Source organism: Nicotiana sylvestris, chromosome 5 (assembly GCF_000393655.2).
Source record: "Nicotiana sylvestris chromosome 5, ASM39365v2, whole genome shotgun sequence".
NCBI lineage: Eukaryota > Viridiplantae > Streptophyta > Magnoliopsida > Solanales > Solanaceae > Nicotiana > Nicotiana sylvestris.
In genome coordinates this window covers 108,418,849-108,446,473 of record NC_091061.1, presented here as the reverse complement: position 1 = coordinate 108,446,473, position 27,625 = coordinate 108,418,849, and positions in this window count along the sequence as shown.

The window sequence follows — 27,625 nt, the reverse complement described above, 5'->3', positions numbered from 1 at the left end:
AAGGTTGGTCGGTATGTTAAAACGATCATTTGAAGAATTTAAAATATTTACCGACCAACTTTGGTCGGAAATATATTTTAATAATTTAATTGTACCGACCACAGTTGGTCGGTATATTTAAATTATGTTTTTTTTAATTATTAAATTTAAAAAATTACCTACCAAAGTTGGTCGGTAAATGAAAATATATATATATTTTTAAAAAAAATTAAAATTTAACAATACTGACCAAATTCGGACGGTAATGTTGAATTCTGAGAATTCCTTGTTCATTAACCGACCAACTTTGGTCGGTAATTCTAAATATTTTATTTTTTTTATGATTACCGGCCAACTTTGGTCGGTAATTTGCAGAAAATATTTTTTTTTATTAGAAACCGGCCAACTTTGGTCGATTTTCTAGGATTTAAATTTGGCATAAAATGCCTGTTTTGGCAGCTACACCACTTGTCAGCATACCAATACACCTAATAGCAACATAAAACAACAACAACAACACAAAAACAACAACAACAACACGACAACAATCAATAAATACATTAAAACTAACAAATTAAAGTTTAATTGAACATAAAAATCCAAAACCAAGTTAAAACTTATTACAACAAGATCAAAACGGGTTCTATATGTCTAGTTCAAAATATATAAAAGTCAAGGAGTGTTTTGTACAACATCATCATCACCGTCTGATGAACTTTCATCTACAAGATGGTATAGAGAAGGGTCTTATGGAGGACGGGAAGAATGATCGCGGGGAGGACTGGAGGAACGATCACGGGGAGGACGGGAAGAACGATCACGTGCTGGTCGAGCCTCTGGCGATGACTCACGAGACCGGGGCAACGGAAAAGCTCCAGTAGATAGGAGAGTTCTGATCTGAGCTTGCATGCCAAGGAATTGAGCATCTCTAACCTTTTCTCTTACCTTGGTCGCTTCTAGCTCGGATGTGAGCTTTGTCACAGTCTCCTATTCGTTGCATTCTACACTTATAGCGATGAAACTTTTTAGTAGGAAGCTTGTATACCTTCCCCCATTTTTGACCGCCAGCAGACTCCATCCATATTCTTTCAGAATCCTCGTCCGAAGGTTGGGTTGGCTCGCCTGATTCACCAGCTGGCTGAGTGCGGATAAATTCCTCCACGTTAGTTTGGTAGCGATCCTATACGAAAATTTAAATTGAATTAGTAATTCAAAATTTATATAAAAGTAAATTAAAATACTTAAAGAAAAGTGAAAGCTTACATATACAGTCGAGGCTCCGTCCTCGACCCACATTTCTTGATCCGTCTCTTTTTTCTTCTTTACAATATGTGTCTCCTTGAATAGCTCATCATGGTTCATTGAACGCCACAACTTCTTTTCCTGAAAATAAATTAATTTAGTTAATAAACAGAATAGATACACTTTGAAAATTAAAATAATTTAAGCAATTACGTACCAATTTTCTTTTTATTGTCCCTAGGTTGATCGCACCTCCAGTGTGCAAGGAGCCTCCCTTCTCAGATGCACGAGCTTTCTTTCTATTTTTGTTCTTCCCTAAGAACTTTGCGGTAAGCCATTGCCTTTTCAAATCATCCCATAAATTTCGAAGTTACCAGTTAAGCTTCTTGTTCTTCTTTCTAGCATCGGAGAAAGCATCCGACAATCGCTTGCGAGCTTTGTGATGAAAATTTGCAGCCACTTTTACGCTATAGCAGTGTTCCCATACACACTTGATCTGTGTTTCAAAAGTTAATTATAATATAGAAATATCATAAATATTAAATTATTAAACTGCTTAAAAGAACATTTATACCTTAAATTGATTGAAAATTTGCTCCTTCAGAGAGATTGGCAAAATTAGTCCAAGTCGCATAAGGTCCATCATAGGGCTTTGGCGATTATCCTCGTAGTATTATTACTCGGGATGAATCTGCAATTTAACAATAAAAACACATTAATATCTTAGTACTATCGTTACAAAACAATAAACACAAAAATAATAAATAGCTTTTACCCGTCACCCTCAGGGACTATGATGATCCTACGATATTGATCATAATGCACTTCCTCGTCAGCATCATCATTATCGTCCGAAGCATGTTGTCATGACCCAAGTTCGCCCTTCGTGAACTGTCGTAATGGCACCTAGTCTCTACGACTAGGTAATCCTAACAAATTGTGGAAAAAGGAAACGAGATACGAAACTAACAAAAACTGTGGATAAAATATAATAAACGTTTAAGATGCAGCTCGACATATACAAATACACACTCTCAAACAGAATTAACTCCCAAAACCCAAAATCTCATGAAATCACAAGCTGTGGATACTACATAGTGTTCTAACTCCGGAATGTCTAATCAAAGGAAAATACATAACGCCTATAGCTAAAAGTGAGAATAGAGATGGACTCCTCGGTCTGCGGACGTGGCAGATATACCTTGAAGTCTCTGAAGGTCGTCTCGTCTCACTGATAATATGGCTGAGCTGAAGAACCTGGATCTACACACGAAAAACATGTGTAGGAAAGGGCATGAGTACACCACAACGGTACCCAGTAAGTACCAAGCCTAACCTCGATCGAGTAGTGCTGAGGAAGGTCAGGGCCCTACTGGTTATATACACAAAACAAGGTAAACAATACGAAATGTGAAACTATAACTTAAGCACTAACAGTTAATAGAGAAACAAAATCATAGAAAGAATGTAACTCAGTACACAGAGATAGCAACAGGGGATTGTAGACATGTGATTATTGACCCTCCCCAAGAGCTTTTATATATTAGCGTAAATATTTAATTTAGGCATAACATAGATATTTTAAGTAATTTTGACTCTTTTACTTTATTTTAGCACAAGAAAACAAAAATTACAACAAAAAAATATATATAATAATATAATAATAAGTTCATTAATATTTGTAGTCATTTTTAATCCAAAAGAAAAAATATAAAAAATAGTATCGTATTTTTATTTTAAATATAATGTTTGAAAATACAAAAAAATAGATTTGTTTTAATGATTAGTTTTGTTTTAATAAACTATTTTAATAGTAGGACTAATTAATAAATGGGCGCGTATTTTTAATCTCATCCGCGGCAAAAGAATAAAGCTTGGGCTCGAGCAACCCAGCTTTAGGCCTAATTTTGGACCTAGCCCACAATTGCCAAGCCCATAACTCCTAGGCCCTTCACCCCTTAACCTAAAAACCCTACCCAAAAACCCTAGACTCTACACTATAAAAACAAGCCTAAAAGACTAAACAAGAAAAAGAAAAAAAGAAGCTGGGAAACAACGCAGAAGGCTGCGCATGAAATAAAGAAAGGAAGAAGAGGCTGGAAAGCAGCAAAAGCTGCGTGACCCAAACAACCCCACCCCCCACCCGGATCATCTCCTTCGCACCCTACCACCCCCTTTGTCATCGTTTTCCCCGACTAACCCCAAAACAAACCCTACCCCTCGTTCATCATTTGTTTGAAGCAGCCATCCATGGCTGGTTGTCAAGCAGAAACAACCCCCCCCCCCCGTTAGTCATCTTCTCCGACTATCTTCAGCAGTCGACGATAGTCCACGCCTCGTCCTTCACTGAACACCCCAAATTCCAAACATCGCTGCTTTCGTCTTCAACTCATCGTCCAGTTTCACGTCGCCCAGCTCCATTAAACTAACCAAAATTCAGCCTCCTCGTCTCAGTCTCTTCCTTTTCATTTCACAACCAAAAGCTCCTCCAGTACATCGAACCAACCGAGCTTCAACTCCAAATCTTTACTCCCTGTCATGGATTCGTTAGGCTCGTTTTTGGTCTATTTTGAGTCCTCCAGTGAACGTCGAGGTCATTAAAAGTCCATGTTCGAGTTCTCTTTCCGGTCCAGTCTTTGTTGTCGATTTGCGACGAGATTATTCGCTCAAGCTTTAACTGTCAGGTTCGAGTTTTCCGGCGAGTTTCATGGTCTGTGGTTGAGGTTCCGTTGCGAGCTTCCGTGCTAATCCGTTCCACAGTTTCGCTCGAATAACTGTAAAGGTCAGGTTCATTTTGAAATATAGTCTTTAACTCTGCATCTTTTATTTTCCTTCTTATATGAATCTGATGGCTAGTTTATTTTGCATTCTAGATAATATTATGTGATTCCTTGCAGCGTTTACTTCAAATTAGCTCGAGTTGGGTCTTTGTTTAAATTTTCTATTTTATTATAAAAATAGTTGGACTCACGTTATTCTAGTGCCAATATATGCTGAAGAATACATTAAGTTTACTCGTGTTTATTTTTGGATTTGAGGTTATATGCATATAGGAGTTGGCCTCTATTTTGTGTATTTCTTTATGTATATATAATTTTGATTCAAGTTGTGGTATTTTTGTTGAGAGTTTGATTTTTGTAATGAAGTTGAATTTGGGTCTTATGAGTTTGTTGTTTGGTTGTTATATTGTTGTTATGAGATTTTGGATTTTCATTTCGAACAACATTTCAGTTAATTGAATACCAAGGCATTTTAGCATGCCTTGTAGTTTAAGGGATATTATATGCCAATTGTAGGCTAAGTAAAGTAATATATGACTATAGAATTATTTAGAAGAAGAGCTAGGGGCGACGAGTTTTTTTTTTGTTGTTGTTGTAATAGGATTCGTTTTTGACTAATAAATGGGTTCGATTAATTTCCTTCATGTTTAATCTGGAAGAGAGAAAATGCATAATGTGAAAATGCGTAGTTGCTTTAGACGCGTAATTGAAACAACCTTCTTAAAATTGGAGTGCGCATTGATGCGACTCAAATCCAAATCTCGACAAAATCAAAATGTGTTGACAATCACGGGCGCATTGATTGTGACGGTATTTGAAACATGTTTTCATGACGTCGTAATTCTTAAAAATAAATAATGATAGAAAAGAGGTTCACAAATTGAGACAAGCCTCACCGCGAAAATAAATAAATAAATGTGGGCCTTTAGTAAATAATTATCGAAAATAATTAGAATTTGGAAAGGTTGTTTAGTGAATTTCACCGTCTTCCCCAAAATAACACTACGTTAGTATCTTTAGGCACGATTTAATTAAATAACCTTCTTAAAATTAGAGTGCGCATTGATGCGACTCAAATCCAAATCTCGACGAAATCGAAATGTGTTGACAATTACGGGTGCATTGATTGCGACGTGGTTCGAAATGCATTTTCATGACGTCGCAATTCTTAAAAATAATGATAATAAAAGCGGTGTAAGATTAATAAAAGGCACATGAGCTAGCATGTATTAAAATCGGATAAAACCAAATACAACAATTAAGCGGCCGTGCTAGAATCACGGAATCCGGGAGTGCCTAACACCTTCTCCCGGTTTAACAGAATTCCTTACTCGGATTTCTGGTTCGCGGACTGTTAACAGAGTCATATTTTTCCTCGGTTCGGGATTAAACCGGTGACTTGGGACACCATTAATCTCCCAAGTGGCGACTCTGAATAATTAATAATTAAATCCCGTTCTGATTGTCCTTTAATTGGAAAAACTCCTTTACGCCCTTCCGGGGGTGTAGGTAAGTGAAAAAGGAGGTGTGACAACTCTGGCGACTCTGCTGGGGAAGCGAACCCAGAATCTCTGGTTCAGGGTTCAGAATTCGAGCTTAGATAAATTGTTGTATTTTGTTGTATCTGATTTTCCTACATGATTTATGTTGAATGTGCCGAATGTTACCACTTTGATATTATCTGAACTGTATATAAACTGTGTCGACACCCTTCTCTCTTCACCTCCGGGGATGTGCTTACTGGTTAAGACTCCCTATTCTGTCAGTGTCATACCTTGAAATAAAAAAGAGGCCGGACAAGTTATGAAGCCGGATGGCCTTTTGGTTCCCGGTAAGTTGCCCCCACCTCGACTCGAGTTGTCCGCTCGGGTACACAGTCTAGAACACCGACCCAGGTTTTGAACATAGAATAACGTGACTTCATGCCGGATCCCTAATAGGAACGCTTATTTGCATCACGTTGCATTTGACTTAGGGGACTCAACCCAGGGGTTGGGTCCGTCTAGGACTAGCAACCTGAAATGAAAAGACCATCCTAATGCATTCTCTTGTGCTGTGCATTTATTTGTTCCGAACTTGCATGTTGACCGGTTTCTGAATCACGAAAATGTTGGAAAATTGAGGAAAAAAAGAAAAACAAATAAGAAAAAAAAATAACAGTTAGGGAGTTAATTGATTATCCTAGAAAAACCCAATGCCCAAACACTGTCGAAACTCTGCCGAAATTTTGAGAAAATGAAAAAGGAAAATGCTTTATTTCTAATAGTTTGTTTTACTAAAAGAAAAAGAAAAAAAAAAGAAGAGTCTTTTATTTTTGGAAAGTGTTTGTTGAAATAGAAAAAAAATCTTTTATTCTTAGTTTGGAAAAATAGGGTGTTTATTGTTTGTTGAAAAAGCAAAAATGAAAATGAAAAAGAGTATTGTTTTAAAATAGTTCGGTTAATTCGCCCGAACTACGCATGGTTTGATTCTCACAGGGCGTGAGATACGTAGGAAACCCTCATCGGGTCCAACCTCCCCTTTGCAAAAATAACCAAAAAATATCAAAATTTTAATTTTTGTCATAAATAAACCAGGTGATGCCGTTTTTGTCAAAAATAGCCAAATGTTCCCAAACGGGGCGCCGGAAGGCTGACTTTGCATAAACAACCACCTTTGATCATATTTTGATTGTTGACCCTCACAACCTTAAAATCTTCGCCCCGAGGCGCAGGAAGGCCGTATTTGCAATACCGGGTCATTTATTTTAAATTTGGAAAAAAACAAGAAAAGAGTCAGTAGTCAAATGGATACCGTTCAGATTTTGGGTAAAAATTGGCATATAGGGGAAGGAATCTGTCATTTTGGGGTGTGTATTTCTTTTGATTAGAGTATATGGGTCGTTTGATTTTCGAGTCTGTATTTCATCATTAAGTTGGTTAGTTTTGTTGTTATTATGAAAATGGGAAATTCCAAAAATGTTTTATTGTCGTTTACCTTTTATTTGCAAGAACTACGCACGGTCTGATTCATGCGGGGTCATGATACGTAGGCAATCTCCATAAGATTCGAATGCAACCAAAAAAAAAATGAAAAATGAAAAATGGAAAGAAAAATGGAAGAAAAATGGGAAAAAATGTTGTGAATAATGAGGACCGACCCAATCCATTCTAACATGTTTTGTTTTGAATTGTGAAGAAAGTTGAGGTGGTCGGTTGTGGTAAGCTGGAAACACAAGATCCAAGGAAAATGATAACTGACATCGAAGCTGTTACGAGTGCTCAAGAGACTCAGGGTCAGAGGGTTCAACAAGGGTCTACTGTGGTTGAGGAAAATAGAACACTGAAACAACAAATGACCAAAATGCGTCAAGCCTGGGCCAATGGCCAAGGACAGCCTTGTCACGAGTCACAATTTGCTACACAGCAAGAACAGTACCACTATCCTGAGTACCACTCGTACTCGTTTGATCTTCTTGCAAACATCGAGAAGCCTGCCCGAAAGAGGGTACAGGAAGAAATAACCCAAAGAGTGAAAAGATTAGAACAACGGTTGAAAAACACGCAAGCAATGGCAGGTCAAAAGAGTGTTGCCTTCAGAGATCTATGCATGTTCCCCGATGTCCACTTGCCGCCTGGCTTCAAGATCCCCAAATTTGAAAAGTACAATGGACATGGAGACCCCATAGCCCACCTGAAAAGGTATTGCAACCAATTGAGAGGTGTGGGAAGAAATGAGGAATTACTTATAGCTTATTTTGGGGAAAGCCTCACGGGAGTAGCATCTGAATGGTTTTTGGATCAAGACACATCTTGCTGGTATGTCTGGGATGACATGGCACGGGCCTTTGTCAAACAGTTTCAATACAACATCGACATCGCCCCAGACCGCATTTCCCTTTCTAACCTAAAAAAGAAACCAACTGAAAGTTTCAGGGAATATGCCATCAAATGGAGAGAGCAGCTAGAGCTAAGCCACCCACGGATGACCACGAGTTAATCACTGTCTTTCTACAGGCTCAAGAGTCAGATTATTTTCAATACATGACGTCCGCAGTGGGTAAATCCTTCCCGGAAGCAATCAAAATGGGAGAAATGGTGGAGAACGGTCTTAAGACAGGCAGAATTATAAGTCAAACAGCTCTCAAAGCTGTAGCTCAAGCTATCCAAATTGAATCTGGTAACACGAATGAGGGGGATGAAAAAATCATGGTGATATCAGGGTCTAGAAGAGGTCCTAGGAGAACATCCCGAAGGTATGTGCAACCTCATCAAGTTTCCCATAACCCCCTTAAACATTACTATCCACCTCCGAACCCCTCATACTCGCCACCAAATCACCTAAGAAAGCGAGCACGAGTATCACAAAACCTCCACCAGCCTCCGCAAAATTTTCAATTACCTTGTAACCCACATCCAAGCCAGGGGTATAGAAGGGAACAAAAGTTGAAAGATAGCTTTACACCAATATGAGAGTCCTATGCAAGCTTATTTGAGAAGTTAAAACAACGTGACATGATTGCACCCATTCCTCCAAATCAGGTGGACCGACGTGCGAGAAGCTTTGACTCATCTAAAAGGTGTGAATACCACTCCAATGCTCTGGGGCACAATGTGGAAAATTGTCGGGATTTGAAAAGAGAAATAGAAAGGATGATCCAGGAAAATTTGATTCAAGACAGTGGCACCCAGAATATCACGCTGCATCCCTTACATGAGGAGGCACACTTGGTGGGGATGATGCCCGGTGACATGGGGTATGAGAATACTCTTGGGAACTTGTTGACTGAAGTTGAAAATACTGAAGCAGATAATGGTCATAGCAATATGGATGCGAAGCTTAGTGGCTAAGTCGTCGTGCTTGTAATAGGAAAGACGCTCCATTCCTAAGTCAGCTGGGGAGGAGCTTTGGTGGTCCATTTGGCTATCATTTCTTTTGTCCAGGTTATTTGCAGGGTTGTAATCCGGATATTGTCTTTTGTTCAAACCCGTCTATCCTTTCATTTTTGACTAGCTTGTTTAGTCGTAGTGGTTTGTCTAGGGTTGTCTAGGTTTGTTTCAGTTCATTCTAGGGTTGCAATCTAGTTTGTTTTGTTTTTGTTTTGTTATTCGAACTGTTTCATCGTTGTCTAATGCAAGTTCCGATCTTTTGTTATTTCCAATCATTGTTCTTCGCTTAGTTCTTTTCTATCATTTTGTTTTGCCGTTTGCCGGTTCTAGTGACATGACATGCACGCATAATTCTCAGTCTGATCTTCAAAAGTTGCGAAGCAATGAGACCATTTTGAAAACGATAAGGACACTTGAGGAAATGAGAACAGATTGGGACATTTTGAGATTGTTTGACGCCCAAACCATGTGAAACTGGGGCAAGTAAAACATAAAAATCCCCGTAAAAGCAAGTTGGCCAAATTGACAGGAGGTCGGTCGTGGTAATAAGTGTAAGAGTGTTGTCGAATGGTACATTATATCTAACAGATGTAGAAGGAAAATGTGTGGAAATGGCCGTCAATTCCGATGCGGTCAAGAGATGATGTGTATGGTTTCTTTATTCTGATTGTACTTGTTTGTATTTGGCATATTTTGAAGTTTGAAATGACGAAGGCATTTTGTTATACTATCTAAACACGTTACCCTTTTGTCAACCTCGTTGGGCCTAATTTGTTTTCTTTCATACCCCTCTTTCGGAATCAACGACACAATTAAAAAATGCAAGTGTCGGAGATACGCAAATGGAAAAAGAAGGAAAAAGAAAAAAAAGGAAAAGGAAGAAAGGAAAAGGAGAAAGAAAGAAATAAAGGAAGAAAGATAAAAAAAAGGAAGAAAAGGAAAGAAAAGAAAAGAAAAGAAAAGAAAGAAAGAGAAGAAAGGAAAAGAAAATGAAGAAAAGAAAGGGAAAAGAAGAAAAAAAAAAGAGAAAGAAAATTGCAACAACGTAGTTTCTATGACGTGAACTACGTTTGACTTAATCCCGAAAGGGTACGTAGGCAGCCTCTCTGAGGTTCAGTCATACCAAAACAAAAATTCAAAAGTCCCCAAGCAAGACACTGGGGCGGAAATTGTAGTTGTTATGAGAAGTTGGATTCCGAAAGTTGTAATTTTAACCCATTTTGAAATTGTTTTGAGCCTCTTATACCCTTTCTTTCTAACCCCTCCAAAATCCTACATTACGGTCCAAAGAAAGACCTTCTGATCAGTCTTTGAGAAATGCTAAGTCAAGCAGGTAGGGTGATTCCTGTCAGGGGCAACGCTCCGGTCCAAACAAGGAAAATGAAGACGAGAGAATCTTATTGATGAAAATCCTCATGGGTATTGCAAGGTGATGAAAGCTGAGAGAAATAAAAAATGAGAGAGTCTTATTGGTGAAAACCTTCACGGGCACCTTGAGGCGACAGTAAGTTGAGAGAAAGAACGGAATGAGAGAGGTTTGATGGTGAAAACCCTTTGGGGCACTACAAACCGAATAAGGAATAAGAATCAAATTGGATAAGTGGAGCAATGAAGCCCAGTTTCACGGCAAAGAGGAACAACAAGAAATGAACATCAGATTTGCTTAACAGAATAGGTCGCAGGTGCATGTCAAGGTCATTAGAGTCGGTATCCACATCCGATAGGTTTCTACTGTGTAGTTTTCTTGTTAGGAATCATCTCTTTCTATTTGTCCTTTACTCTGTTCCTTTTGTTTTGTTTATGTCCCCTTTCTGAGTCTTTTGGTCGTAACAAGTGTGGAATGACTTCAAAATTGTCCACCAGCTTTCCAATTGCACAAAATGGGGTCACAAGTCAGGAAAAATAACAAGAGCACTGAGCTGGTAATAATCAACATACTTTGGGATCCTTATGAAACACAAAGTTTGGTAGATGTCGGTTCAGGAATAATGCAACAGATAGAGGGTATTGGGATTGAACGGGTAAAAAGGGTATTTCAGTGACACGTATGACGGGGAAAGTGGTTAATCAGTAAACATGCAAGCCCTTCAAGAAGAATTAGTTGTCACAGAAAACATATGGGGGTCAGATAAGAAGACTAGAAGTAATAATTGAGAGATAGTCGTCAAGAAGGGCGGAAGTTATCAGCCGAGTTTCAAAGATGGTCGAACAACGCAAAGCATGGAAAGGAGAAAAGGAAAGCCATACCAACGGGAGTACCACGATCAACCACCGCACTTTTAAACTAACAGGATTTTCTTTGATTTGAAACAGGGGCATGGAAATGATATTGATGGCAGAAAGATATGCTATAGGAGGATTATCAAACTGGGGCAGAAAATTTTCTGTCATGTTGAATTTTTTTCGGATACCCATCTGAAGAACATGAAGGTCAATACAAATGTTTTTTAAAAAAAAAAGAGAGAGAAAAAGAGAGGGAAGTAGTTTTCAGGAAAGAAACACCAGTTCTAAGAAAAGTAATTTTTGGAGGAATAAAACACTAGTTTTTAGGGAAGTGGTTTTTTGAAGGAGGACAACACCAGTTTTTAGGGAAGCAGTTATGAAAGAAGATAATTCAAGTTAGTGGGTAGATAAAACAAATTTTGATGTAAAATGGTTAAAAGAAATCTTAGTCTGATGAATTTTTCACCTAAGATAAAGAAATCTTAGTCTGTTGAATCTTTCACCTAAGATAAAGAAGTTTTAGTCTGTTGATTTTTCACCTAAGATAAAAATCTTAGTCCGATGAATCTTTCACCTAAGATAAAGGCATAAGTTGGAAAAACGAAAGGAAGGCATAATTTGGGGAAAAATAAAGGCAGAAGTTGGAAAAGAAGGGAGGCATAATTTAAAAAAAGGGAGGGCAGAAGTCGGAAAAAAAGGGAGAGAAAGGAAGGTATAATTTGGGAACAAAAAAGGAAGGCGGAATTTGAAAAGAAAGGAAGTTGGACTTTGGGAAATTAAGAAAATCGGGATCACCCAAAAATGGACTTAGTCTGATGAAATATCTCCTAGAGTCAAAATCTCAGTCTGATGAATTTTCCTCCTGAGATCACACAAAAATGGACCTAGTCTGATGAATTATCTCCTAGAGTCACAATCTTAGTCTGTTGAATCTTTCTCCTAAGATGAAAATCTTAGTCTGATGAATTTTTCACCTAAGATAAAGACAAAAATCTTAGTCTGTTGAATCTTTCTCCTAAGATGAAAATCTTAGTCTGATGAATTTTTCACCTAAGATAAGGATAAAAATCTTAGTCTGTTGAATCTTTCTCCTAAGGTGAAAATCTTAGTCTGGTGAATTTTTCACCTACGATAAAGACAAAAATCTTAGTCTGTTGAATCTTTCTCCTAAGATGAAAATCTTAGTCTGATGAATTTTTCACCTAAGTTAAAGTTTAAATTTTAAGATACATTGCGGTCTTTAAATTTTTAAAAGTTGCATTTCAATTCTATTACAATTCAAGTTTCGGAAGTCAGGAGCCCGCCTGTATAACAGAGGTGTTGCAAGTCAAGTTTTAATCAAATTCTTATTAATATCAAGTAACATGTACCCAGTTTCCAAACTGGGGCAGAAAGTTTTCTTGGTTCGTTTATTTTTATGAAGTCAGGAGCCCGCCTGAATAACAGAGGTGGTACATTCAATTTCAAGTTTCGGAAGTCAGGAGTCCGCCTGAAGAACAGAGACATACAATTCAAGTTTCAGCAATCAGGAGCCCGCCTGGATAACAGAGGAATACATTCAGTTTCAAGTTCAGCAATCAGGCGCCCACCTGGAAAAAGGGAATTCAATTCAGAAAGCAATTCAGAAGTTGATGAAGGATGTGAGATGCTCAAGACATGGCCGAGGTCACAAGCACTACATGTCCGGTCCTGACCCAGAAGCTGTAGAAGAACGAGCTAGCACCTGCAGCTAACAAGTGTCAAGGTTCAAATCTAAAGTTTGTATGAAGAACCATTCAAGACTCAAGATCAAGCTTCAGAAGACTTATAGATAGGGATTTGTAACTCGTAGTCGATAGGCTTAGCTAGTCCTTTTCATTTTTTGATTTTTGATGTAATAACAGGGATCGCAGATCGGAACATCGACGGAACGGCACCTCGACCGGATCTCCACCTCGGCATACTCCGTCATCTCACTGATTTCTGAACTACACGTGGACTGATTCCTTTATAGCCAAGGATATGTAGGCAGCGCAGATACCGGGGCTCGGTCACACTCCCTTCTCTCTTAGTCTTACTCTCTCCAAATAAGGGTCGGGTCAAAAACCTGTCTAGTCAGTCTTTGTCTGAAAACTCTGTACGTTTCCAGTCAAAGAAAGGTAGCTGTAGACATGTGATTTTTGACCCTCCGCAAGAGCTTTTATATATTAGCGTAAATATTTAATTTAGGCATAACATAGATATTTTAAGTTATTTTGACTCTTTTACTTTATTTTAACACAAGAAAACAAAAATTACAACAAAAAAATATATATAATAATATAATAATAAGTTCATTAATATTTGTAGTCATTTTTAATCGAAAAGAAAAAATATAAAAAATAGTATCGTATTTTTATTTTTAATATAATGTTTGAAAATACAAAAAATAGATTTGTTTTAATGATTAGTTTTGTTTTAATAAACTATTTTAATAGTAGGACTAATTAATAAATGGGCGCGTATTTTTAATCTCATCTGCGGTAAAAGAATAGAGCTTGGGCTCGAGCAACCCAGCTTTAGGCCTAATTTTGGACCTAGCCCACAATTGTCAAGCCCATAACTCCTAGGCCCACACCCCTTAACCTAAAAGCCCTACCCAAAAACCCTAGACTCTACTCTATAAAAACAAGCCTAAAAGACTAAACAAGAAAAAGAAAAAAAGAAGCTGGGAAAGAACGCAGAAGGCTGCGCATGAAATAAAGAAAGGAAGAAGAGGCTGGAAAGCAGCAAAAGCTGCGTGACCCAAACAACCCCACCCCCCACCCGGATCATCTCCTTCGCACCCTACCACCCCCTTTGTCATCATTTTCCTCGACTCACCCCAAAACAAACCCTACCCCTCGTTCATCATTTGTTTGAAGCAGCCATCCATGGCTGGTTGTCAAGCAGAAACAACCCCCCCCCCGTTAGTAGTCTTCTCCGACTATCTTCAGCAGTCGACGATAGTCCACGCCTCGTCCTTCACTGAACACCCCAAAGTCCAAACACCGCTGCTTTCGTCTTCAACTCATCGTCCAGTTTCACGTCGCCCAGCCCCATTAAACTAACCAAAATTCAGCCTCTTCGTCTCAGTCTCTTCCTTTTCATTTCACAACCAAAAGCTCCTCCAGTACATCGAACCAACCGAGCTTCAACTCCAAATCGTTACTCCCTGTCATGGAGTTCGTTAGGCTCGTTTTTGGTCTATTTTGAGTCCTCCAGTGAACGTCGAGGTCATTAAAAGTCCATGTTCGAGTTCTCTTTCCGGTCCAGTCTTTGTTGTCGATTTGCGACGAGATTATTCGCTCAAGCTTTAACTGTCAGGTTCGAGTTTTCCGGCGAGTTTCATGGTCTGTGGTTGAGGTTCCTTTGCGAGCTTCCGTGCTAATCCGTTCCACAGTTTCACTCGAATAACTGTAAAGGTCAGGTTCATTTTGAAATATAGTCTTTAACTCTGCATCTTTTATTTTCCTTCTTATATGAATCTGATGGCTAGTTTATTTTGCATTATAGATAATATTATGTGATTCCTTGCAGCGTTTACTTCAAATTAGCTCGAGTTGGGTCTTTGTTTAAATTTTCTATTTTATTATAAAAATAGTTGGACTCACGTTATTCTAGTGCCAATATATGCTGAAGAATACATTAAATTTACTCGTGTTTATTTTCAGATTTGAGGTTATATGCATATAGGAGTTGGCCTCTATTTTGTGTATTTCTTTATGTATATATAATTTTGATTCAAGTTGTGGTATTTTTGTTGAGAGTTTGATTTTTGTAATGAAGTTGAATTTGGGTCTTATGAGTTTGTTGTTTGGTTGTTATATTGTTGTTATGAGATTTTGGGTTTTCATTTCGAACAACATTTGAGTTAATTGAATACCAATGCATTTTAGCATGCCTTGTAGTTTAAGGGATATTATATGCCAATTGTAGGCTAAGTAAAGTAATATATGACTGTAGAATTATTTAGAAGAAGAGCTAGGGGCGACGAGTTTTTTTTTTTTTGTTGTTGGAATAGGATTCGTTTTTGACTAATAAATGGGTTCGATTAATTTCCTTCATGTTTAATCTTGAAGAGCGAAAATGCATAATGTGAAAATGTGTAGTTGCTTTAGACGCGTAATTGAAACAACCTTCTTAAAATTGGATTGCGCATTGATGCGACTCAAATACAAATCTCGACAAAATCAAAATGTGTTGACAATCACGGGCGCATTGATTGTGACGGGATTCGAAACATGTTTTCATGACGTCGTAATTCTTAAAAATAAATAATGATAGAAAAGAGGTTCACAAATTGAGACGAGCCTCAGCGCGAAAATAAATAAATAAATGTGGGCCTTTAGTAAATAATTATCGAAAATAATTAGAATTTGGAAAGGTTGTTTAGTGAATTTCACCTCCTTCCCCAAAATAACACTACGTTAGTATCTTTAGGCACGATTTAATTAAATAACCTTCTTAAAATTAGAGTGCGCATTGATGCGACTCAAATCCAAATCTCGACAAAATCGAAATGTGTTGACAATTACGGGTGCATTGATTGCGACGTGGTTCGAAATGCATTTTCATGACGTCGCAATTCTTAAAAATAATGATAATAAAAGCGGTGTAAGATTAATAAAAGGCACATGAGCTAGCATGTATTAAAATCGGATAAAACCAAATACAACAGTTAAGCGACCATGCTAGAACAACGGAATCCAGAAGTGCCTAACACCTTCTCCCGGGTTAACAGAATTCCTTACTCGGATTTCTGGTTCGCGGACTGTTAACAGAGTCATATTTTTCCTCGGTTCGGGATTAAACCGGTGACTTGGGACACCATTAATCTCCCAAGTGGCGACTCTGAATAATTAATAATTAAATCCCGTTCCGATTGTCCTTTAATTGGAAAAACTCCTTTACGCCCTTCCGGGGGTGTAGGTAAGTGAAAAAGGAGGTGTGACAGGGATCTCCCAGGATATCGTCCCGTAGTCCCAAACGTAAAAGTGCAGGGGATCTCCTGGAATACCAATCCGTAGTCCTAAAGTAAATATTCAGTACAAGGGAATCTCTCGGGTGTCGTCCCATAGTCCCAAATATAAACGTGCAGGGGGATCTCCCGGAATACTGCTCTGTAGTTCCAAAGTAAACATGCAAGGGATCTCCCGGGATATCGTCACGCAGTCCCAAAGTAAACAAACAACAATATCAAGAAAGAATCTACAGTTCTATTCGTGAATAAATAGAAATTCTACTCTAAACATGTTGCACAGAGTACAAGTAAGCAGTTAAAGCAGGTAGGACATTTAGAACACATAAGCATGCTTTCCCTAAGCTAAACCAAAGGCTTCAAGTACAAGTATTGGTTAATTACAAGAAAAACACAGATATTTACTTAATAGAAACGGGATTTTTCAACAATTAGCACGTGTATGAACTCGTCACCTCACGTACACGACACTCATATAAGAACAATACCAAATCCTAATGGGGGTTTCCCTCCCACAAGGTTAGGCAAGCCACTTACCTTGAACCAGCTCAAAAATCAACCCAAAACCACCCTCTTGCCACGAGTATCCAACTCCGAGTGGCCCAAATCTAATTAATTAAATTTCATAATGTGAATATAACTACAACCAATGAATTTAGCTAAAGGAATCGAAGCTAAGGTAAGAAAATAGAAAAATACCCAAAAATCCTCCCTGGGCCCACGTCTCGGAATCAGGTAAAAATTACGGATTATGAACACCCATCCACTCACCAGTCTAACCATACCAAAATTACTCCAATCTGATACCAAAATCTTGATCAAACCCCCAAAATTGCTATCGTGAAAGCTTCCACGCGATCGCGAAGAACAACTTTGATGGCTCCCAGATTTACCCAACGCGAACGCGATGTTTGCACCCCTCAGGTTTACACAATCGTGGTTAACCTCACACGATCGCGAAGAGAAACTCTCCACTCCACAGCTGCCTCACTTCTTTTTTGCGAACGCGGCATAGCCCACGCGTTCGCAATTCAACCTTCTACCAATACTATGCGTTCGCATACCTTTTCCTGTGATCACAAAGAACAAAACTCCCTCTGACTCCACTAGGACAACGCGATCGCGAGCCTCCTCACGCGATCGCGATGAAGGAAAGTCTGCAATAGAAAAACCAGAAAATTTGATCCTTCTCCAAGTCCAAAAATGGTCCGTTGAGCATCCAAAACACACCCGAGGCCCTCAGGACCTCAACCAAACATACCAACCAATCCTAAAACATCATACGAACTTAGTCCAACCCCCAAATCACATCAAACAACGCTGAAACCACGAATCACCCTCCAATCCAAACCTAAAGAACTTGAAATTTCAAGAATATTACAACCAATGCCGAAGCCAATTGGACGGATAAGCCAATGCCGAAGAATCACCATTGGCTCCTCAACATAAGATAGATCTTCATCCAATTGGACGGAGCTGAAATCCAACACGTGCAACGGATCACCGTGATACTTTCGTAGCATCGAAATATGAAATACCGGATGAACTCCTGCCAACCTGGGAGGTAAGGCAAGCTCATAAGCAACCTCCCCAACACGTCGCAATATCTCAAAAGGACCAATAAACCTCGGACTCAATTTCCCCTTCTTCCCAAATCTCATAATGCCCTTCATAGGCGAAACCCGAAGCAAAACCCGCTCTCCAACCATATAGGAAACATCAGGAACCTTCCGATCCGCGTAACTCTTCTGTTTGGACTGGGCTGTACAGAGTCTATCCTGAATCACCTTAACCTTCTCCAAGGCATCCGGAACCAAGTCTGTTCCCAATAATCTAGCCTTGCTCGGCTCGAACCAACCCACCGGGGATCTACACCGCCTACTATACAATCCTCATACGGTGCCATCTGAATGCTGGACTGATAACTATTGTTGTAGGCAAACTCCGCTATTGGCAAGAACTGATCCCAAGAATCTCCAAACTCCATCTTGCACGCACGGAGCATATCCTCAAGAATTTGAATAGTGCGTTCGGACTATCCGTCCGTCTAGGGGTGAAATGTTATGCTCAACTCCACCTAAGTACCTAACTCATACTGTACAGCCCTCCAGAATTGTGATGTGAACTGAGTACCTCTATCTGAAATGATGGAAACTAGAATACCATGCAGACGAACAATCTCCTGGATATAAATCTCCACCAATCGCTCCGAAGAATAGGTAGTACACACAGGAATGAAGTGTGCGGACTTGGTTAGCCGATCCACAATCACCCAAATAGCATCGAACTTCCTCAAAGTCCGTGGTAGTCCAACTACGAATTCTATGGTGATCTGCTCCCACTTCCACTCTAGAATCTCTATCCGCTGAAGCAACCCACCCGGTCTCTAGTGCTCATACTTTACCTGCTGACAATTTAGGCACCAAACTACAAACCCAACTATATCCTTATTCATCCGCCTCCACTAATAGTGATGTCTCAAATCCTGGTACATCTTCGCGGCACCCAGATGGATGGAATACCGCGAACTATAGGCCTCCTCTAGAATCAACTCCCGAAGCCCATCAACATTGGGTGCACATACCCGACCTTGCATCCTCAATACCCCGTTATCACCAATAGTCACATCTCTGGCATCACCGTACAGAACCTTGTCCTTGAGGACGAGCAAATGAGGTTCATCATACTGACACTCCCTGATACGATCAAATAAGGAAGACTGAGAAATCACGCAAGCTAGAATCCGACTGGGCTTCAAAAGATCCAATCTCACAAACTAGTTGGCTAAAGCCTAAACATCTATTGCCATAGGCCTCTCCGCTGCTGGTAAAAAATCCAAACTCTCTGCCCGACGACTCAAAGCATCGGCCACCACATTAGCCTTGCCTGAGGTGATACAAGATAGTGATATCATAGTCCTTCAGCAGCTCTTACCACCTCCTATGGTGCAAATTAAGATCCTTCTGCTTGAATAGATGCTGCAAACTCCAGTGATCAGTATAGATCTCATAAGGAATACCGTACAAATAATGACGCCAGATGTTCAAGGCGTGAACAATAGAAGCTAACTCGAGATCATAGACAGGATAATTCTTCTCATGCACCTTCAGCTGTCTGAATGCGTAGGCAATCACCCTACCGCCTTGCATCAATATTGCTTCAAGGACAATCTTTGGGGCATCACAATAGACAGTATAAGACCCCGAACCTGTAGGCAATATCAAAACTGAGGCTGTAGTCAAGGCTGTCTTGAGCTTCTGGAAGCTCTCCTCACTCTCTTCCATCCACAGGAATGGAGCACCCTTCTGGGTCAGCCTGGTCATAGGTGCTTCAATATATGAAAACCTATCAAAAAATCGATGGTAATAACCCGCCAAGCCAAGAAAACTACGAATCTTTGTAGCTGAGGATAGTCTGGACCAACTCTGCAGTGCTTCCACTTTCTTAGGATCTACCTTTATCCCCTCACTCGATACCACGTGACCCAGGAATTCCACAGAATCCAACCAAAACTCACATTTCGAGAACTTTGCATATAATTTCTTTTCTCTCAAAGTCTGAAGCATTGTCCTCAGGTATTGTTCCTGATCTTCTGGACTTCGGGAGTATACCAGAACGAGTCAAGATATTGATGGAACACACTGTGCATCAAACGCATGAAGGCTACCGGGGCATTGGTCAGCCCAAATGACATAACAAGGAACTCGTAATGACTATACCGAGTCCTAAAAGCAGTCTTCGGGATATCTGGCTCCCGAATCTTCAACTGATGGTAACCTGAATGCAAATCAATCTTAGAAAACACGCGTTCACTATGTAACTAGTCAAACAGATCATCAATACGAGGTAAAGGATATCGAGTCTTTACTTTAACTTTGTTCAACTGGCGATAATCAATGCACATACGCATAAAACTATCCTTTTTCTTCACAAACAAGATAGGAGCACCCCAAGGTGATACACTGGGCCGAATAAAACCCTTGTCAAGCAATTCATGTAACCAATCCTTCAACTCTTTCAACTCAGGAGAGGCCATATGATACGGAAAAATATAAATAGGCTGAGTGCTCGGCAACAATTCAGTACTGAAATCGATATCTCTATGGGGAGGCATACCCGGAAGGTCAGCTGGAAACACATTAGGGAAGTCTCGTACTACTGGGACTGAATCAACTGTAGGGGTATCAACACTAACATCTCTCACATAGGCCAGATACGCATCACAACCCTTCTCAACCATTCGCTGAGCCTTAAGGAATGAAATAACTCTACTGGGAATGTGATCTAAAGTACCCATCCACTCTACTCGCGGTAAACCTGGCATAGCCAGCGTCACGGTTTTGGCATGGCAATCAAGAATAGCATAATGGAGCGACAACTAGTCCATGCCTAAGATAACATCAAAATCTACCGTGCTGAGCAATAATAAATTGGCTCTAGTCTCAAAATGTCACGACCCAAAACGATGGGCCATAACGGGCACCCGGTACCTTACTCAACCGATTACCTACATAACATATCTTGTGTATCATAGGTAAATGAGTTAGAGAGGTTGTCATGTTATAAGTACAATAAAACATGTACAAATACTCATCATTGGACGATCCAACATGTAATCCAAACTTATACATATGACGTACGGGCCTATAAGGCCGGCATGATCCTTTATATACTCAAAACATAGGCCGACAAGGCTATACAAGTATTAGTATACATGATATCTGTCTACAACCCTCTAATAATATGTAATATCATAAAAGTTGGGACAGAGTCCCGTCATACCAAATAATACACGTCTAAATCAAACTAACCAAACAAGCAACTCCGAAGTAAATGGAGTGCACCAACATCTTCTGCTAAGCTGATAGCCTACTTGGAGGGCTCTCAACCTGTCTATCAGGACATGCGGGCATGAAATGCAGTGTCCCCAGGCAAAAGGGATGTCAGTACAAATAATGTACCGAGTATGTAAGGCACATAAATAAGTACATAATAGACATGAAAGAGATATAGAGTAAATGGATTAACCTGTAAGTCCGGATAACTTTGTAAATCATTAAATAATTATAGTGTCATGCATATATGTATGAATGTCATATCGTACATAGGCACATGTTTCATAACATTATCAGGACATTGTGGGCAAAATCATCAACGTATACCAACTGATCAGGTGGTGGTGCGTATATAATGCCATAACCTTTTTCCATATCCCATATACATATATATATGTATATAACGCCATATGATCATAGGTCAATGTGAATGAATGCAATGCATGAGAAGTACGTCAATAAAATCTTTTGGAGTGTTATGAGACCATTTTGCCTCTAATTAATATCATGAAGTAAACTTTATCAACTGCGTATTATTCTGAGACTCATGAACAGAAGATGTAACAATAAGACATATGGGAATTCAAGAACATAGGCACTTCTAATACTTCTATGAATAGAGTCATTTATGAAAGTTGTGCATTTGCTCGTTTCGTTCATATCGTATAGATCATGCAAAAAGAAAGAAGGGATAACTTCAACATGCCTGGACCGATTCTCTTGACAATTCCTCTAACACATGACTTTTGCGAAGAATACATAATGGCGGATCAAAGTAGGGAAAAATCCATATGATATTCTTGAGAAAGATCGCATCGTACTCCTTTAGAACTGCAAAACATTCATTGCCAAGGAGCTAGTAACTTTCATAAGAAATTTGTTGAAGCTGGATGTAACGTCTGCTTTTAAAGTTTGAATTGGGAATAGGTATATGATTTTGATGAGGCCAAAATGAAGTTATTAATGTTTACCGTGAAAATGGTAACGACAATTAAATTTGTAAATGGGATTCTAAAAATACGTGATCTATTCTCGAGCTAGTTGTTTAGAGCAATTGCTGCTAAGAATATGAACTTTAACGATGAAATGCAAGCTAAGAACAGGGCGATGACCCAACCTAAAGGCTTACTGTCCGGGCGTGTTTTACCGAGGGGATATGGGCTAAATCGGGGAGTTGAATGAACCGAGAACCTGCTGCCCGGATGTAAGACTGGTCGATGAGGGACTTCAGGGTCAATGTGCGGGTCGAGCCCGAGCTATCGGGGATAGTCAGGAATGGGATAACAGTTAGATTATGATCCAACAAAGCTTCTATATGGACAAGACCAAGCGATAAATAAAGAACAAGTAAGAGGGCAAAAAATGCTAAATGGCCTCGAGCCAGTGAGGGCAAGTGAGTTAGAGAGAAGAAAGAGAGAGAGATATTATTGCACTTGAGTAGAACAGTTGGAGCCCTGCTTTAGGTGTTAGTGACTCCCCTTTTATAGAAAGGGGGAGCCCAAAGTTAGTGCAAGATACCTTGCATGATAAAAGATATGAGATGTGAGAACCGGCTAGCTTTATGATGTACGCGCGGGCTGATGTCGAGCTGCTCGAATAGACCTGATCGACCCTGGGTGCATTTCTCGGGAGATTCCTGCATTCATCGGGACTTCGGTCAACATTATCCTTGGTAGGGCACCGGCCGATCTTGAGAGAAGTGGCTAGCTCGAGATCCCGAGCTTCCGAGATCACCCTTCGAAGCATTTTGTCAAGGAGAAATTGGCCTCCTAGATTTCACCGTGCATAGATAGTCTCCGTGTTTCTTAGAGGGAAATGATAAGAAATGATTTTGACACCCCACTTCTCAGTCTCCCATAATGACGTCGTGCTGATTGTGCAGCCCTCCTTTTACAAGTGTCGAGGCGCTTCGCCTTTCTGCTTCTCTAGGATCACCCAAAATGTCGTGACTCTTCGTTCTTCAAAGTTATGTCATTGCTATCGGTTCAGCTTCCATGAAGGCACTGATTGTGCCTGCTGTTACGCTTTTCGAGGGCGGTAATGGCGTCGTCGGTTACTTTGCCCTCCCTATGAATGGGGATTTTTGTGGCTGGCTTCTTATTCAAACTTCCTTTGATACCCATCTTTTCTTCCTTTCTTGCTATCTTGAGTCTCTGCCATCTCGTCATGTTTGAGGCCCGTATCCTCAAGATATTACACCATGTGCACCTTGACCCAACTCTCGATCCCTTTTTGGTTGGACGAAGTTATGCCGCTGTGATGCTGTTGTTGTTGTTATTGTTGTTGTTGTTGAAGTCGTTGCAGTCGCCGTTGGCTCGGGATGATGAGGTAGAGGGCCAATTTCCTCCGACACTGGGAGATACTTTAGATTATGCACCGCTGCTCAAGAGGGGGCTCGGATTATACACCGTTGCTCACCCTCTTCCCTCGGCTCGGCGTGTTACACCCCTTTTGGATTCCTGGGGGGTGTGGAGGAAGTCTCTGCTGGCTGTTGCCTCCCGGGCCGAGGTAACGTCTCAAGAATTGGTTTCAAAATGGTAGTATTGGCGGAGTTCGTACTAGCCAAATTTTTCACCCAACCACTTCTTGTTTTCTTCCAGGTTCTCCTTCGTCATTTTGCTCTTCTCCCCCGCCTTCCTTTTCTATACCCTCCCTTTTGAAAATCCCATTCCGGGAAGATTAGGATGAGGTCCCTGAGGGGATTGGATTTGGAAGATATTGTCTTTGAGGTCATACGCCTGAGAGGATGATGACGGAGATGCAACATTTTAGGGAATAGGTTAGATCCTTAGGCTCTTGTTATATGCATACCATTTGTAATTCTTTATTTTTACGTAAGGATCCCCTTGTGGGCTTTTGTAATTATATGTAAGGACCCCCTCCCCCCCCCCCCGAGGGTCGTTGTAAGCGAACACTTTTATAAATACAAAGATATTTTCTTGATTCCTTCCTTCGATACTTGTTGTATCTCTTTATATTTTTTGGCAGCTCTAAATATATGATCTTGTTTTGTCGCCTGTGATACTGACCTTGAGCACGAGTATTACTCATGGCCTTTGGTTGATAAAACGGCTTCACGCAGAGTCCTTCATGACTTTTCGAACTGAACCCGAATAAGGCCATTAACCTCGGGCCGCCAGGACCCTTTCTTTGCATGAAAGAATGGATAATATCTTCAGGCCTCATAATAAACTTCGAGAAGAAACTTGCCTGAGGACTCGCGGTCCCGGGATGCCGGTGACTTCTTGAAGGCGATCTATGAATGGAGGCCTGGCCATGCTTCGGGCCATCCTGGTCATCACCCGGAGCTTGTTTCGCACGGGTGTTTGTTAGAGATGCCCATTTCTTCATAAACTAGTCTTCTTTGGCGGAGGCCTTTGAAGATGTATGCCAATCTTGTGTTGGTGAAGGAATTGTTGGCCTTCTGAGCGCTGTCTTGCTATGACAAAGGTCTTCGGGGTTGAGTATTACCTCGAAACTGGAGGTGGTGTCGATGGTTATCGCCTTTTGTTGGCGTTGAATCATTAATGCCCTTCCCGCATGTAACGTGAGGCTGCTTCCTCTTTTCAGGGGTCCTCGGGGTTTGCTAATTCCATGGTGCTGGTGGGTCATGCCCTTAGCGGCTATTTATTCGGGGAACGGAAGAGACCGGGAACGGCGATAAATGAGATGTGCACTTCATAACGTGATGGAGCTTTTATCAGGGCTAGATGGGCCCGTACTTCTAAGGAGAGTGCATCATTGGAGCCTGATGTTCCTGGAGTCCTTGGTTCCGGAGCAGCGGTTCTTTTGAGCTAAAATGGTTGGGCCACCAGGAGTGTGCTCGGCCGTCGAGTAGGTTTGCCGGCTTCACTTCATGGTAAGTTTCAACATGATTCCTCCGTATCTTATATCTTCCTTTTCTTATCAGGTTTTCCCTCTGTAAGACTCCGACAGACCCAGGCTTTGATTTGCTCCACCAAGGGGCTATACTTTGGGGGGACCTCGATGAGGGTAGGCCCCCTAGGCTTCTTGGCGAGGAGAAGGAGGGGTCGAGTCGGTGTACTGGCAGTTCGGAACATATCGGAGCTTGCATTATAGAATCCTTTTGATGAGGCAAGAGCCTTCTTGTGGTAAGTGTTTCGCCTTTTTCAACCTTTGAGTTTAGACTTTGCTTATTTTTTAGCTTCAGAGAAAAGGCGAAGGCTTAGGATTACCTTAGGAGCGGAGCCGATCGAACCAGGAATGCCTGTGGTAAACTGAAGTATCAAATGCAGGCTCAAGCTTCGATCTGAGTGGACATGATCGTGAAGTTGTAGCTTGATTCCTCAAAAGTCCATGTTGAAAATAATCGGTGCCCAGACTGGCATAGTACTGAGTCGGACCGAGGATGATAAGGGAGTGGTGACCTATTCAAAGGACGTCGCTGATGTCCGAGCCGAGTTGGAGTGGGCCCTCAATCGTGAGAAGAGGAACGAGGGATACGTTCATCGTAGATCTTGGGATAGGCGCTTGAAGAGACCCATGCCAGGGGTTCTGTCCTTATAGAAGGATTTGCTTGAGTGAAGGTGGTCGAGCGTGATGCTCGGTTGCTTATTGCCGATGTCACAGAGAGCGAGGCTGGGGTTGGTAGGCCGTAACCTTTTGGGGTGGAGTGTAGATTTTGCCACTTTGTATTTGATGTTTGTAAAGCATGCTTGTAGATGGAGAGCGCACCTTTAGTGCATATATAAAATGAGAGAAATCTTGAAGCTTTACCTCTTTTGTATCTCTTCCCGCATTGATTTTGACCAGGCGGGCTGGTTTCCATGTTTGGTGGAAGCCCCGTAGGTCCGGAACTAATCAGGCAGGCCCGGAAGTTTTTAAGTGCGATCTTTGACATGAGCAGGCGTTGGGGCCTCTGTGCTTTGCCCAGCTATTTAGGCCCAATCTCCGAGTCAGGCCTTGACATTAGCTTGCTTAGCCTTCGATCTTCTGTGACCGTGTGGGCGGACAGTGATTGTTCTCATTTCTTGGCTTTGGGCATTCACTGTATCAACTATTTGGGGTCCAGTCTTTAAGTCGCGTTGCGATTCGAGCTTTAATTGACCCTTAAGTTCTTTCCTGCCTGTATTGGCGGATGACGGTGGCCTTTATTTATCGCCCTCGAGCATTTGTTGTTTCAACTATTTCATGTCCAGTCTCCGAGTTGCGTTGCGATTCGAGCTTTAATTGACCCTTAAGTTCTTTCCTGCCTGCATGGGCGAACGACGGTGGCCTTTATTTCTCTCCCTCGGGCATTTGTTGTTTCAACTATTTCGGGTTTAGTCTCCTAGTCGTGTTGCGATTCGAGCTTTAATTGACGCTTAAGTTCTTTCGATTTTCAGACCGGCGATAGTGGCTCTTACGATATTTTGGTTGTTAAGACATTTTAATATGTGGCCTAGAGGCTTGTACAGTTAACTATTTTGGATCCAGTCTCCAAATCAAGTTATGACTCGAACTTATTTTAATCCTCAAGTTGTCAATTTTAAAGCTGGCGATAGTGGCTCTTACGTTGTTTGGTTGTTGAGACCTTTTAGTGTGTGGTCCGAAGGCTCATTTGGTTGGCGACAATTGCTCTTACGCTGTTTTGCCTGTGGGTTTTTTGTAGGCTTTATTTTCCGCCCGTTAAGGTCTTTTGAAATAATTTTGCCAGACCCGTCGTCGGTTCTGGAAGAACCTCGATTTCAAGTCGTTATCGGCGATTTTTGAGCACCTCGGAAGGTTCATATCTCGTAGGCTGAGTAGGTCGAAGCCTTGTGATTTTAAGCTGACATGGTCGAAGCTCGTTTTTGCATGTTGAGGGAAGCCTATTTTAACCGGTTCTTTTTGAAGTATATTCGAAGTAGTGGCCTACAATTTTTGTTTAGCGACGGTCGGGCGTCCCCGAGTCGTATTAATTTGGATGTATCAGCCGTTTTGACCGTAGTCATATGTGTTTAGCTGGAGCCATTTTTTATCCCGAGTGATAGTTTAGGCGTCTACACCAAAAGTATGCCCTTTCGGGACTCTTACAAATGCGACGTATAGCCTAAACTTCGGGATTTTGAGTTTCATTCCTGTTGAGGTCTTACAGTTTGTCATGCCTGTTGAGGTCTTACAGTTTTATCATGTCTATTGCGGTCTTACAGTTTGTGATGCTTTGTAGAATAGATCTGGTTACACTGAGTTTGCCCGCTCGGGGTCTTACAGTTTTGGGTTCTCCAAAGTATTGGTGACAATCTCCGAGTTATTGAGTTTGCTCGGGCTCAAAGGCCGCTATTTGTGAGCTCAGAGTCTCCTTGCTAGGGCTTTATGAGCCCAGAGTTCCGACCCTGGGGTCATGCGGGTGCCAAATTGACGCTAAGTCTCCGAGTATTTCGGGACGCATTCGGTGGAGGGGTTCTTGCTGGGAGTACACTACGATTTACTTGTTTGGAGAATGAGATGCTTGAAAGCTATTTTTCGATCCATTGACGTAACATATATTGTTGTGTTGAGTCGATCTATATTGGGTCAAATTCGATCGCTCGGAGATTTGCCTTGCCTGATGTTTTTGTGATTTTAGAGCTTTGATTTGGAGGCTGTCTGAGCGTTTGAACTGCTAGCGTCCATTCCCGAGTTTTCGAGACATTTCTGGTGAAAGTATTTGTTACCCTACTCTGAGAAGGAGTTCCCTCCCCTTTTTTTTTGACAAAAGGGTATTTGTTTTGATTGCTCGATACAATAGTACATGTTTTT